Source organism: Accipiter gentilis, chromosome 19, assembly GCF_929443795.1.
Source record: "Accipiter gentilis chromosome 19, bAccGen1.1, whole genome shotgun sequence".
NCBI lineage: Eukaryota > Metazoa > Chordata > Aves > Accipitriformes > Accipitridae > Astur > Astur gentilis.
The window spans coordinates 25,147,801-25,159,871 of NC_064898.1; positions in this window are offsets into that span (position 1 = coordinate 25,147,801).

Genomic DNA, 12,071 nt, shown 5'->3' on the forward strand with positions numbered 1-12,071 from the left:
CTGGTGACTGACAGAGACGATGTCCGTGTTCAGCACATCTTGGACAAGACGAACTGGCAGGTAAATTGGAAGTATTGGGTGAGACAATAATTCAATTTCTCTCATCGGTTCAGTTAATGGCTTTCATTTAGAGGGTTCATGGAGCATCATTACTCTCTATTAAGCTGCCACAGGTAGACACAGACAGATGGTTAACCAGTTTCCTCAAAAAGCTTTACTAAAACCATCTACCTGGAGAAAAATCCCTGAGCCTGGCTGTCAGAGGAACTTGTCAGGCACATGAACGAGAGCCTGGGAAAGTCGCAGGAGCTGGCTTCAATGAACCCTGATCCTGGTGAGCCTGCAGGAGGTCTGCAGGGTGCACAGGCTGAAGACGACTGCTCGGGAGCAGACATGTGCTGCAATATAAGGGTGGACAGAAATTCAACCCAGCAGCTCTGCTCTTCCACTGCAGGGGACTGTGAGCCTAAAAATCCTCTGATGCTGAGTGTGTGGCTGCAGGGAGCAGGAGAGCCCTCTCCGAGGGTCTATAACACCCACCCTGCCTTCTGTGCCACAGGAGAGCCCTTTAATCCAGGGTGTTCTTCAAGTCCATGTTGTAGGTATTTAAACAACCTCAGAAAATTAGAAGCTCTACTGATCAGAGTCCCTCGCACCTCTTAAAGGAACGATGTCTCAGTGGAGTGTGCAAGAAATTTGGGTTCAAAAGACCTGGGTCCACACTCTCTTTCTACTATGGGGTGAATTTGAAGAAATCACATCTGCTTTGCATGAAGGATGGCTGAAGAAGTACAATGCACCTCTGCTCCTCTGCTTTGACATGTTGGAGATGGCCTGGAGCTAGTTACACTGTGAGTCAGCCTGATACAGAAAAAGGGTCACAGCTTCAAGTTTTGTGCCTGGTCCCTTGTCTTCCCTCCTGCAATTCCCTCAGCATAGCCCAGGGCTAGTACAGGTTGTGTGGCAGAGGACTGAAGCACTATTTTCCTAGAAAAGATCTCTTAGGATATTGCTTGGGAAATGAGAAAAGTTTTATCCAAGCTTTTCAAAACTGTCAGAAAAGGAAATTTAAAAAGGCTGATGTCATATTCTCACCACCACATTGAACAAGGCTTCTTGGGTGGAAATGTTGTTTCCTCTTTAATTTTCTCTGAGTTGTTTTGCCTTGCCCTACATAGTCAGTAAAATTGCATCAAGCATTTTTTAACAACCCCTCCTTTTCCAGCATGTGGTCATGTCTCCTGGGTGGGACTTGTCATTGCTGAGTTATCCTGGAGCAGGAAAATGTCGAAGAGCTCCAGAAGGCCTTGTGAGGGTGTGTGTGTGGGGGGGTTATCTCAACATACTAAATAATGGAAGCCTTGTGCGGGCAGGCAAAGCCATGGCCAGAGATATGCCAGGCTAAATGAAGGAGGATTCAGGCTGGCATTGCAGATGCAAGCACGAGAATGGCCCACTTCAGATGTCTCGCAACCCTTTGTGGCCCTACAGCTGCTTGGAGGGGTTTGACAAAAAGCTCTCGGACATTCCTAACAAATGAGAGATGCTGCGTGGACACAAAGAAAGAGCTATCCGAGGAGGGGAACTGGGCTGTGGGGTCACAGAGCAGGCTAAAGCCATGACAAGGGGGGTGTCCTGTGCAGGATGGGTGCTCAGAGAGGGCTTAAAGGATTGCTGTTAGAAAGCAGGGTCCCGAAGGACACCCTTCTGCCACGTGACATCCATTTCTTCTCTCGATGACCTGATGCATGGGGTAAGGAGAGCAGCAACTCGCAAGAGAGAGACGTGATAGGAAGATCCGCCTTTAGAGGTTCGCACACCCCCTGCAAATGGCTCATTGAGAGTAAAAACCCACCACCATCCCTGAAGGCTGGAGTTAGTCTCTATGTCATGTAGTGGGACCAGCAGACAATAAATTACTTCTGCCTCGGAGGTAGACATCAACTTGCTCTATAGAAGTCAAACCAAAGTCTCAAAGAGTGTTACTTTACAGGAGTAATAAGCTACCTGCTTATTGCTGGCCAGGGCAGCTCCCAGCTAATATCCTCCTTCCCTGTAGTATTCACCTCTTGCCTTTTGCTCAATGCCTAAGTTGTCAATTCTGTGCTTTGCTCCACATTTCTCTCAGGATGGCAGGGGTTCGTTACAACTAACACAACGCTGATAATGAGCAATGAGCGAAAGGTCCTCCACACACCTCCAACCCCGGCTTTGTTCCTCAGTAATGCCTTACACATCAAAAAAAAAAAAAAAAAAAAAAAAAAAAAGGCTCTTAGTCAAAACGGGGAAGTGTGTCTGCAAACTGCTGAATTTTGCCTGAAGTGAGTTAACTTGAACATACCATTTTCCCAGTGGAGACAAGACTTCATAGTATTTCTGTACTTCTTTCCCTCACCCATATTCATTACAGTGGTGTCTCACTCTAACAAGTGGTGCTTTGAGCACTGCGGTTACTAGAACCTGCTTTCCTATGGGTCCATGTCTTGTGGTTGATTCTCTAATGTCTAGTAAGGGTTGAGGTTTTGCTACAGACTTTCCTTCTGGACAACCAGTAAAGGTGTTCTCCATTGACTATGAGGAGAAAATCTTTAGCTGTAGAAAACCGCCGAGGTCTCCACCTTTCTGTCAAAAGTGATTGAAATTGGACAGCATGTTCAAAAATACCTGGGGAAAAAAGAAGAGGACTGAATGGTTAAGCTGGCAAAGACACTTACAGGGAGGCAATCTCAAAGGTAGCATGATTGCAGAGTACTCATTTCCCTAGGAAACTAGGGCAAACAACGCTTTCATTGCTTTTGATTACGTCCTGCTGTGCATCGCCATCTTCAGTCTGCAAACATCAAAAAGCCACTGCTGTAGTAACCACATGTGACATCTGATGCTGAACAGGAGGAGATGAAATCCCCAGTAACAGAGGACCTATTTCTATCTAAACTTCCCAGGCAATAACACTAGAAAAGTGTTCTATAAAATGCATAAGATGATGAGAAGCTGAGAAAACACGTGCTGTTTGAATGTCCTGGTGGCTGAGGCAGCATCTTAGGTGAGGTGGGTAAGAGACTGAATATCCAGCCCACCCCAAAACCAGGATTCTTGGTTAGCTTCTGAAATTTTAAGGTGTTATTTAATCTCAAGAAATCTGCAGAGTCACCCAGGCTAGTTGTTACTGGTTCTGATTTGACCAGCTTTGAGCTTTGCATGTTCAGGTACTTGGGCAGCTCTCTAATAAGAATGACATGTGTGAAGATCCTTCCCCCATCAGCTGAGGCACCAGTAGCTGAGATGAGAGTGCCTAAAATAGCCACCACCCTTGTTGATACACTGAGAACTAAACTTGGTGTCTTCTGGAAACGTATAGGATATGTCACACAGCAAGCCAAGTCATTGCAGTCTCACCTAGCTAGGGCTGAAGGAGATCTTCTGCAGTTAGAAATGAGTTGGGGCAAGTAACATGCATCGATCTTGTACAAACAAAACCACATGAGACAGCCTTAAAGCAATCAAAGAAACTCCCAACAGTGCCAATAGTTGTAATTCTAGTCTAGAAGTGCGCTGAAGCTGTGCCTTGGTTGATTGTCTATTGCTGGACATTGATTATTTAGGGGCAGCAGGGGGGAAGGTGTCAATAGCCACCTTAGTCCCATGGATACTGTGGGCTACAGGGAATACCATGCACTAGCCATACTAGGCTGAGGGGACCACCAGGCTCAGAATACCCCGTGGCCGTTTTGCTGCAGAGAATATAATTTGTTTCTTGGCTTTCCTGATGTAAACATATGGCCATCATTAATAATAATCATTGATTATGCCAGTTTCTAATTGAACACAAGACACTTTGCCGTGCAAAATAGGATAAAAATATATTGGCAGACAATCTAAAAAGACAAAAGCGAGGATTATGTGGGTTCATTTGGGGATGTGAAGGTCTAGAAGAGTGAACCAGAACCTAGTTTGACTAGTCACCTGCCAGTCACACTAAGATGTCATTTTTGATTGCAGCTGAAGACATGCCTGCTCACTATTTCTTTCCTACCATGTTAGCCCTACTCGTTTTAAATTATGAACTGCGTTGTGGAGTCAGACTCATAAAGGAAGCCAATAATTAACAAAATTATTGCTACATCTGTTAACCACAGATTCATCCTTCCAGGTCTTGGCAATTACCCACCAGGGTCATATCTTCCCATACAATTTCATTTTGGCAGAATTTTCAGACATAACTGCTGTGACGCAGAATGACATATATTGGCCGGAACGACAGCTCTTAGGACACTGTATTCATCAGTCATAAGTTTTTATCCCAGCTAAACACGTTTAATTTCTTATTACAGTAGTGATTTGGACAAAAAGGTCTGTGAATTAGAGAAATCTGAAAACTTGGAATAAAATGCAAGAATGATTTTTCTGGGTCAAACAGTGTCCTGTCTGATGTGTCAAGTCGAGAACCTGTAGGGGAAGGTGTAACAGACAAAGATGAAGTGAACCTTTCCTAACAGACCTTCCCAGCTTTTAGTAGCAAGTGATTTAGAGACCTCCTGAGCTAGAGCTTGAATATGGGCTACACTTTCTGTGCAGCTTCCATGGACATATATTTTTTGGATGCCATCTGGAAGCAAATTTCCACGCACCAAGTGAAAAAGAAACATGGCATTCCTGTTTGTTTTAAACCTGACACCAGAAACTTCTTCGGAAGTTTCTTCATCACCAAACCGTGAATAATCCTCCCCTTCTCTACGCTGCTCATAGTTGTACAGATCATGATTTAAAAAGCAGCCCAGGTAGATAAATTCACCTGTAAATTACCTAACTGGGATTTTGGTAACTCTTTTTCCCTCCAAATGATTGTTGTTATTTATATTTTGATTTTGGTTTCAAATCAGCTTCATGTGACTTGGCAAAAGCTCCTGCTGTGCTTAGTTTCCAAGGAAATATTTGGGTCAAACATAGCAACCAGAAGCTGCTGTTATTATTATTTAGCAAACAGCCCAAACCTTTGCTCTCCATCCAAGCATCCCTCAGACTTTGAAGAGTTCGGAAATCTAATCCCACACTGAAGCTTTGCAAACAATCCCTCTCTTTATAATGGGCCAAGCCACAAAGCCAAATCCAATCATGCCGAACCGTCGCATTGCTCAATACTTGATGTGAGCTCCAATTGCTGCCGTGTGTTTCCATCTCTGTTACTCGTTACTGCTGTTATGCTGTACGTCCTTCTCCCTGTATCCGTAGGAAAATGCATCAGACCAAAACTGATGAGGCTTTCTAATACTGTCGATGGTGTTATTGCAGAACTGTATCCATTAGGTACTTTGAGGCTTATTAGAAGCATCTGGAAAGTTATCCATCAAGGGTGTTGACAAAGACCTCTGAGATTTCACCCTTTTCCTCTCAGACAAGCCTCTTTTAATTTTCTTTTGGGTAAACAGCTCCAAAACACCTCCGCTTCATCTCTAGTCAAAATATCACACACGAGGTAAACATAACCCTTTTATATTCAAAATTTTGCTTGCTAGCTTGTTTTTTTTTTGTTTTTGTTTTGTTTTTCCCTCCAGAATTGCACCATAAAAATTTAATGATCCTCTGCATATATTATAGACATATATGGAGATCTATGCTGCTTAAAAGTTAAGCAGAAGTGCTCACTTCGTAACAAATTTCTGCAGAGGTTTACACTGCCCGTAAAACAACACTCAGCGTGGGGCAATGATCGTCAGGAGTAGGCACTTATCCTTTGCTGTTTAGAGATGTGACCCACTTTAACCAACATTAAATGGAAATCCAACCACTGATACAGGCAAGGGGGTCAATTAAAAAGCATAATCAGTGTCTGGTTCCATATGTGCATTGTCCTTGATTCTTTCTGCCTTCTTGCTATATGACTTTCCAGTCCCTGTGGCTTTTGGGCTTTTCTGCTAAAGGTTTTGAGTTTTCTATAGGCTTCTGGGAAGCTGTGACATCTTCTTGGTGGTTTTCCATGAATCTTTCTGGACTGTGTGGCTTCATCTGTTCTGCTAAGGAATATGCCCTAGCTTTGGGGCCAAGTAATACCGCTCAGACTGTGTCCATATAGCTTGTTTCTCTCACTCCAGAACTGAGTGGTCTCCTCCGTGCTGCCATATGGGAATAGCCTTTGGGGCCAAGACTTCTTAGGCATTGCCTCATCTGTTCAGTGCCATGAGACAACACGTCACCAACTCATATTAACACTGAAATGGACTGGACAACTGCACAACTGTGCTAGAGACCATGCCCTGGCATGGGCTATTCTGCTGGGATAGACATAGACAACACCTGCTGTAGTTGTATGAGCTGGATGAACTCAGGATGTTATCCAGGGGTCCTTCCAGTCAAATGTTTCTCTGATTTTACCTAAAGAAATTTAGATATCGATGCACAGCTGAATCTGAAAATGACGGTACCGGATTTTGATATCCGTTACTTTAGAGCAAATCTGGAAAAACTGCCCTGACCAGCTAGCTGAGGGCAGAATTTGCCACCAGAGGAGATCGAACAACTAAGTCTGAGGTACATAGAGTGGCTTATTGCTCTACAGCTGATTCAGAGCTGGCATTTGGCCCCTATGGTGAGCTGACAGCAAACATGGAGCTGGACTGCTCTTGGCAGCGGGTGACACTGGGTTGGGTAGGTGAATGCTGGCATGGACCTTGCTATTCAGGACAGCTACTCTTGGTGTCACTCTCTACCTCTACAGCTGCAGTGACTTTGCCACTCCACCTACCTAGAGGACAGCACCTTACCTGTAACACCGCAACCCTACAGGGTAACCTGCAGCAATTCAACGTCACTGAAAAAGAGCTTCTTTTGACAAAGGCCTTAAAAGATGCCACAGCTCGGAAGACAGATGGTCAACAGAAGATGACTTACCCGTTTGCGCCCAAAACATCATGCTGTGGTATTGGTTCAGGCTAATTCAGGATGCTAAGCAGACATGTCAAGACAAACTGTTGAAGTCAGCTTCTCAAAGTATAGCCATCAGTTATCTGTGGCAACAGACTGACAAGGCAAACAAGAAGACAATGCCAGGACAGCCACCTCTCCCCCTTTTCCAGCTCTGTTCCTGCCTTCTTCCCATATTTCCTACATCCAGAGTGTGCCGTGTTCTAGCTCTTAATCAAACCTGAATTTTGCTGAGAAGCCTGAGCCTCAATCTGTCTTTGATGCCTCCCAAAAGACCCAAAGACCTCAGACTGATGTGTTTGGCTTCATCATGCATCACATTCATGTAGCACAGAAGTCTAAGCCAACGTTGCTGAACTCCAGGCTGTACAGTTTGTGAGGACTTTTAGTTTCATTCATTGTACAGCCAGTCCTCTGTCCCAGTGTCCCTATGAACTAAACTAGCAGTGTCACTAAGCTAAATGAGTTTAAATACACAGCTTTTTGACATTGCGATGGTGCAAACTGAAATCTGGCTAGCAACAAACTTTATCCTCCTTCATTACTACGCCTCGTCTTTGCTTAGTCACTGCTTGGTGTTAAGGGTTCATTTCCCTGGAACAACATGTCTTCTGCCCTGAAACAAGGCTTCCTTGTGAAGAGATGGATGCTGTGAACAAAGATGTCTGCCCAGCTGGAGGGTTCAGCTCCGGGCGTGAGGGCTGGACAAGTTCTGTGCAGAACAGATGCTTTAATACTGTCCTCTCTCCTACTGCAAAAGTTAACTCACTGCAAAGCATGACCCTTTCTGTATTTCTTGCTGGGAGCTCCTGTAGCATCAGCACAAATGTCCACTCAGGGGAATTACTTGCTTTTCCTCTATTTATCTGTTTTTCTGCCAGACAATGAAATAACAGGGGTTAGCGCTCCCATCCTTGACTGGATGTTTATAACAAGCCAGTTCCAGCTAAACAAACTCTGGAGGAGATGTGTATATTTTGTGAGAACTCAGAAGTAAAGAATCCTAATAAAGATATATAAAACCCTTGTGGGAGACCATGCCCTGTGGCCAGGGAGTGGTGACTACATTTTATGCTCTGTTCTTAGATGAACGCACGGCAGGAACACCAGCGAATAAAGACCTATGTATAAACAGTGAGCAGGAGACACAAATGCATTTCCATTATCATTTTGACTTGACTCCATCCACCCATAATTCAATGGCTCCCGTTGCCATAGCAATGGAGTGCCTCACCATTTTCATGTATTTTTCTTTGCAACACCCCTGTGAGTTGAGAAGGTATTGTCTACACCTTGCAGATGGGGAAATGAGGCACGGCAGGAGGTGTTTTAATCCCCCTCTTTTAGCACCTAATTGAAGAGGTGGGTTCATTTTGACACGCTGGCTCATGGCAAGGAGGGAGCCAGACACCAGCACCCCTGGTCCTGACATCCCAGTGTCTCCCTGCTTGGGAGAAGGGGGAATTGCAGACATAAGGCGTTTTACCAGTTAAAGAGCATCTAAGTACAGTGCTGAGAAACAGCAAAGCTTGGCCAGAGGATGCTAGGAGGTGTCTGGAAGATCACAGAGTTGAATACTGATCCAAAGCAACCCCTCTTTCCACATCCCTGATTGCTCAGATACAGTGGTACCCACATGCCTGTGTACTTGGACCTGGAGGCACCATCTCAGGGGGATTAATTTGGAGTAACATCCCTCCCATTAGCGCCCATCGACTCAACCTGAGTTGCGGTGGGATGTTCCTTTTAAACCCCCTCTTTCTGGGCAACTATCCCATCTCAGCCCCTCGCTGTAGAGCAATAACTGAACACCGATTACCATGTGCACAGAGGGCCCTCAGCTTTGAAAGGACAAGATAATGCACTTTATGAGCAGGAGAATAAACTAATTCCCTCAGTGTCCAACCCCGTGCCATCCCAAACTCAGCAATTAGCATTTCTCCCCCCCGCCCCCTCTTTTTCCCCACAGTGGTTGGTTTTCATAAAATCTGAATATGATCCCCCTGAAACATAGCAGGGCTGCTCGCAGCTATAACTTGCAGAAAGAACCTCTCATTTAAACCCCTGGTCCTGGGAATTTAGTATTTATGTTGGTCTGTGAGGACTGTGGCTGGTCACTCTCCCTGGCAGGATGGCAGGCTGAGCATCCCGAAGCATGGGGACCCGCAGGCTTTCCGTTGGATGGCTGTCATCTGCTGGTGTGTTTAATTTGCACTGAGTTGAGATGCCACTCAACCATCAGTTTGCAGGCACACAGGGTACTTCCAGGCTTCCAAGAGATTTGGGCATCTTAGCCGTCAGCCTGGATCTTGCCTCTTAACAGGCTGGAAAAGGCGAAGGAGCACATCTGGGTTCAGACCAGCCACCCACAAAGGGCCACCTTGTACAGTTTGAGATGCCCTGGAGTATCTGAGACATCTGCATGGTGCTGATGATAGGTATGACACAGCCTATGGAAAACCCCTGCCTTTTTTGAAAAGTCAATAGGAGACCAGGTGGAGTACCTCCTGAATGGAGCTATTCAGCTGCTCCAACGTTTTAGGGCGAGTTGAGTTACTTTCCAGGCTCCCTCATGGCTCCAATAACACTAACTGCCACGGGAGCTTGGGTACCTGTGGACATGGAAACACGTCCTGGCATCAGCTGGAGGGCTCAAACCCACACCAGTGCTGTCACAGGGGATGCAGAGCTAGGAGGGGATTTCTTACAGCCGAAGGGCTTTGCTGGGAGGAAAGGAAGTTTTGAAGGATGTCAGGAAAGGAGGGGCAAACTCAAAGTCCCAAGGCATTTTTGGAGGACACAGCTTCTCACCTGATGTCCATTGCTGTTCATCCAGAGAGACCGTTCCCTGGGCCAGCTCCCAGCCCTACCGCTACGGTGCTGGGACACTCAGCTCCCTCAGTTTTACACCAGGGGCTCCACGTTGCCATCTGCAATGTCTTGGCCCCACCGCTCTGAAGAGGACAGCTTTTCTTTCCCTCTCCCAATGCAGCAGGATGGTGGATCGACCACAGGCTCCGCTTCTATCCAACACAGAGCAACGTGCAGGAGACAGCACGTCAGGCAGGCGACACCATCCTGCCCCCAGCCACTGGGTCTGAGCACCACTTTAATCATGGCTGAGGGCATTCTTGTTCCCTGGAGGAATGAGCTGGGTGTTTTTTCAGGCATCATGCTTCGTTAAGTGTTTTTATAGCATCACTTTGCAGCTGCAGGGTGCAGTAAGTGGTGGGCTGCAGCTCTGACTTGCTCATTAGCGCAAGGACTCTTACACACATGGCTTGATGAAACCCAGTGATCATCTGGGCAGGAAAAAAACTCAGAATAACATAAAATCAGGAGTGGTTATAAGTCTGGCATCTGGGGAGTCCTCTGAACTGTCTGTCATCCTCACATGTTCACCACGAGGGAAACTTAATTAAAATTAGGTGTTGAGAGGCTCACTACTCTTCTCTCCAGAGCAGCTCACTGCTTAATTGGAGAAACAAACTGTGCTCAGTGGAACAGCTGAGGCTTTTTTGGACAGGAGGTCCCCAAATATGAAAAGAAAGGCTGAGGGCAGTGAAATATATTTTACCAGCGCTGATTTCAGCTTGTTCTATGGATCAAAATCCTGCCGGTGGCAGTTTAGTCCAGAAGATGAACTGGTAAATCACACTTGCACTCGTTAAAACGTGTGGCTGGGAGAACAGAAACCCCTCTCCCCTGTCGTGCTCTCCTGTTCTGCTTGCGAAATCCCTTTCCTGGAAAAAAAAACCCCAATCCTCTGACAGACCAGATGCTGATGTATCATGTCTGTTTCCCAGGGAGCTGACTTTGGTGGGATTTTGGACGTGAGTGGGGGATTACAGGGCAGCCCAGGGACCAAGCTACCCCAGCTAAATTGCTTTCCAGCCTAACCAGTTGGAAAAGAGTGCAGTCCACCAGCGAGCGAGCGCTCTCTCGTGGGCTACACGGAGGATGAGCAGAGCATGTGTCAGCTATGTTGGCTCAGAGGTGATTAATAAAGCAAATAAAGACTGTGGAAGAAAGACATGACATAAGCCGGCACAGCAGTAAAGTGCAACCAGATGTCAGGTTGTTTTGATCTCCTTGAAGAACCAAGGAAGAGGGAAGACAAATAAGACACCCCCAATGTCAGAGCCACTTTTGGCACCCGCTGTGCTGCTTGAGGCTGGCCGAGATGAAAGGGAAGGTCCAACGTGGCACATGCCCCTGGCTGGGTGCTGTGAACTGCAGTAGCACGTAGGACAACTTGCCGCGAAGCATAGACGTGCTGGGTTTGCTTTAACTTTCCCCAAGTTGGGGTTTTGGCAAAGCAGCCAGCACCTGAGGATGGCAGCAGGACCAGGAAATTTCACGTGGGTGTTCTTCCTCCCATGGTGGTGGGAAGGTGGTGAACACAAGGAGGGAGAAGAAACACAGATGATGGATGGGAAGAAGAGCCTGTTAATTGGTACCTGATGGTTTGCTCAAGGCTGACTCATATCTCCTATTCTAAAGTCTTGCAATCATGCTTCTTATCTTTGCTGTGTGGGTGAAATGTTTTGCCTACGGTCTTACAAAAAGCCTGTGACAAAGCAGGAAACCCTGAAACCAGTTCTCCCACCTCCTGGAGTATCCTTCACCTCTTTGGACCTGCCTTGGTATATTGTGAATAACATGCAAGTTACTCTGCTTGCATCGCACCCACCTACCCATCTCTGTGGTATCTCACAGCCCAAGACCTTTCAGAAACTAGAATTGCCACCAGAAAACCCCAGGAAGACAGCTGGAGCCTTTTCCAACCCAGGTCCAATACACGGCGCTGAGCTAATGTGTGAAATGTTGATTCTTATAGTTAAGCATATCCTTATGTACTTTACTATATTGAGGTTCCTCCTGGCCCAGAAGAACTCTTCCTTGGCCTTTCAACTTAAAGGATAATGCTCAGAGGTTGGGATAGGACCAGAACCAGAGTTTGATACTGCTGTGGATGAGCATCTTCACTCCGTCAGCTGAATACCTGACGGTGTATTTACGCTACTCCTTGAGATCCTCCCTGCCAGTCAGCCAGATAGGAAATCTTTTGCCAGATCCTCATCTAGACAGTCTAGTGCTCAGGAAAAAACAGCACAAATTGCTCAAGATGGGGTAAAACATGGCTTGCACAT